Source organism: Phragmites australis, chromosome 24, assembly GCF_958298935.1.
Source record: "Phragmites australis chromosome 24, lpPhrAust1.1, whole genome shotgun sequence".
Taxonomy (NCBI): domain Eukaryota; kingdom Viridiplantae; phylum Streptophyta; class Magnoliopsida; order Poales; family Poaceae; genus Phragmites; species Phragmites australis.
This window is the reverse complement of record NC_084944.1, coordinates 10,749,943-10,753,881: the sequence shown is the minus strand read 5'-3', so window position 1 is coordinate 10,753,881 and position 3,939 is coordinate 10,749,943. Positions and strand designations below refer to the sequence as shown.

The following is a 3,939-nucleotide window of genomic DNA, read 5'->3' as shown; positions in this document are numbered from 1 at the left end:
AGAAATTTATCGGGTTCGCCAATAAACGGGATTTTCGGATTTATTGAAATTCTATCGGTGGTAGATAATTTTTTCGGTCAAAATTCAGGAAAAAAAGGCTCAATTTCTCTACAAAATAACACTGATAGTCTCCAAACCATTTATAACATAAAAAAACTACACATAATAATATAAAAATAAAAAAGTATTACACTTTTATAGCATACATGAACGATGTTTGGTAAACCTATATGAACTTTTAATGCATATTCTCGACCCTTATTCAAAGAATTAAGCCACTTAGATGAGTGAAAACCAGTAATACTAATATCTACATTCTATAGACTATAAATCCAATGTTGTGCAATCAACCAAAATCATTCAATTATAAGGCAATGATTGTGTCAACTACAACACAAGCAGCAGTAAATTAAACAACTGAACAGTATCTTAGATATATGACAAAAATTCCATGCAAACCATCACATAATGTGGTATAACATACAAATTTCAGGAAAATGACTGTCACCTACAGCACAAACAGCGGTAAATACAACAACTGAAATTGCACACCTATCATAGGTTCACCAAATATCATAGAGGTTCATGTCCTTCCACATGCAAAAATCCATAGTTTCAAATATTACATGTTTGGAAGGAAATATTACAAGCATAGATATCAGTCCATACTCCATAGTCCTAAATATTATAAATTCGAATAAAATTGCACTAAGATAGAAATCTGTCCATAGTCCCAAATATTTGGTCACTGAATTGCAATTCAATGTTTAGATACGAGAGCAAGATGTTTATCTAACATTATCACAAAAGTAGAGGCCCTTAAGAGAGTTTTTTCTGCCTTGTTGATCTTGGATGGAGAGGGGCTGGTTGCTTATCTCTAGCACCTACAAAGTCAAATACAAGTCTATTAGCATTAGCTACATGTGAATTTAAATGCTACATGTGCAATTGAGTTATGTCATTTATACCGCTAGCTTTACCACCACCGGATCCATTACCATTAGCTCCACCTCCATCACCACATGCTCCACTACCACTAGCACCACCTGCATCACCACATGCTCCACTATCACTAGCTCCACCTTCATCAACAGCAGTAGCCTCATCACCAACACCTTTGAGACAAAACATGATTTTCAAGAAAGTCACATGCTATTGAAAAAACTTAATGACATGTGCTCAAAGAATATGAATCAAAAGTTGAAACTCACCATCACTATCGCTATCCTCAGACTCGGCATAAATTGGGCTACCAATGTGGAGAATCTGATTTAAAATCGTCTTCAATAAATTCTTCCTCTTCCTCCAATCCTACATTCCTTTTCTTCTTACCACCCTTTCTGCCAAAATCAAGCTTCCTCTTTAATGCAACCACTTCTTCATCATCCATCCCTAACTCTTCTATGATAAATCTGTTAGGGTTAGGGGATTCAGGCTCATTGTCATCATATTCATCAAGAGTTGGCATAGACTCACTTCTAGAGTTGCACAACTAATCCATAATTGGATTGCCTTCATCATACATAGCAACATCCATCATGATGCTACAAGGATCGGACTCCCTTTCTTGTAAGGCTTGCATTTCTTGAAGGCTTTGCATGTCAGCTTCGAAATATTGGATGCGCAACTTCAAATTATAGTGCACATAAACCAACTTGTGGAGCTTTTTGTAACCTAACCGATTCCTCAATTTAGTATGAACCAAAGCAAATGTGCTCCAGTTTCACTCACACCCACTGGAGGACATGCATTGCGAAACAATGCGCCGTGCAAGCTTCTGCAGTTCTTTGTGCTCTCCTCCATATGAATCCCACCAATCAGCTGCAAAAAATGATAGAGTAAACATAACCGGTATCAAAACATCAAAAATTCAGAAGTAAGAAAAAACTTGCAATGGCACCACAAAAAAGCTCCAATCACAACAGAACCTGCACTCATACGGCCACTAAGTGCCGATTGTCAAGCCTCCTCTCCTCGAAATAACCCTCTCTTTGCAGTGAAGAAAGCAAATTGATCAATTGCAATAGCTGCCTTCGAAGATGAGCTTGCAATCTTATGGAGGGCCAATGTTACAGCATGTCTGAAACTTAGTTTTTTTGCAAGTTTGCACCTATATAGTGCTTCAGGTTCAAGTGCAGCAGCTAGGGAAGGGAACAAATGTTAATCAGCTAGGAAGTATTAGGAAAGCATCACAGAAGATTGCAAATACTTTTTGAAAAGGAAGACATCTAATGCATGAAAAAGGAACATGAATTGAACATATTTTCATTTCAGCCCTTACCTGCAGCCATGAGAGTATCACTGAGAAGATATTGAAGTCCCATGTTGATTACTTCCATTAACCTACCAAGGAGATCTTCCTTATGACTTAGGTTAGCACGTATTTCATCTACGGCACACAACATTTTTGGAAGGAATCCAGATATAGATGCACTCTTCTGCTGATCAGCAAATCGAAGTACAGTGTAGATTGGTGTGACAGCTTTCAACACCAACTCCATGTCACTCCACCATTTTCTGTTTGTCAAACAATCATATGTGAATTCATGGTCATCTTCATCTCTCCACGCACTATTGGACCAATCATCAGATACCATCCATGCCTTAAACTTATCCTTCTTGTCCCAAAAACTCTCAAGGAAGATGAAAACTATGCCAAACCTGGTGGCATTCCATCGAATCAACTCTCCACCTATCTTCTCTCTCATCATAGCATGCAACCTGAAAACAAAAAACAAAAGTAACAACACAAGTACAATTGTGTTCAACATAAATTTCTCAAGACCATCAGTATTTACCTGCTATGGTTATAAAAGAATCTACAAATCCGCTTTGCACTGTCCACAACTTCCACGACTTCAGGAAAATGCCCTATGTCCTTCAACATCAAATTGATAGTATGAGCAGCACAAAGTTGCCAAGTAATGTGTGGATACTCAGCAATGAGTTGTCGGCATGCTTTCTTATAGTTGGAGCCGTTATCTGTGACAATCTGAATGACAACATTGGCCCCAACCTCCTCAACAACTACCTCTCTAAGGCAATCATTAATAAAATCTGCATTTTGTACACAACCAGTTGCATTTACAGACTTGTGGAAGAACATGCGTCCATTGCAAAAGATCATGAAGTTAATAATGCACATCATGGTAGGACCTGTACAATCACACACAAAATCAAAAATAAGTGCACAAAAATAATTATATTCAACACCAGTTTCTCAATTATACAAGTATTTACCTGTCCATGAATCACACATGATAGTAACTCCATATACATCCCAATCATCCTTGAATTCAGCCAAGTGAGCCTCCATGTCATCATAGTTCATATCCAGCAATGGGCCATCTATTTCTCTTCCATATGAAATATGCACTCCTTCTCCAAGCTGTTGAGCCAACTTAATGGCTACTCGAAAGTATGGGCAGTCCGTTTTCCTTCTAGGAATATCATTGGCATGAACCCACTTCGCCAAAGCTTTCCCAAGCCTCTCTTTGGCATCCCCAGTGAGCATAACATCCACCCGAGGCTGCGCTTGTGCCCTACTATGTGCCAAATCTATATCAAAGAGAGCTAATGAAGAACTTGAACCTCGGTAAAACCTATCAAGTGTAGTTTGTTGATTAGCTGAACAACTTGCAGCCCCACTACCACTTGTCCTACCAAAAGACGAAGAGCCATCATGTTTCATTGCATAATCCCTCAATGACTCTCTCACCGCCATCTCAACCTATGTTGCGTCATCAGCAGGAATTCCTGTCCTATTATATGTCCCATAACCTTTGTTTGCTAACAAAACCTCCTTTTCAACAAAGAGACGAAAGTCGTTAGTTTGCTTCCTCCTTACTCTCCGGAATGCCACTTGGTCCATCATTAATGCCTTAACATTAAGCGGCACATTTTTGCAAGCCGCCACATTCCCAGGTATAGCACCCAGAT

The 3,939-nt window shown here is 38.8% G+C and overlaps 1 pseudogene; it reads right to left on the bottom strand.

Moving 5' to 3' along the window:
- Window positions 1–788: 788 nt before the first annotated feature.
- LOC133907185 (uncharacterized) lies at window positions 789–3,724 on the bottom strand (annotated as a pseudogene).
- Between the last annotated feature and the right edge of the window lie 215 nt (window positions 3,725–3,939).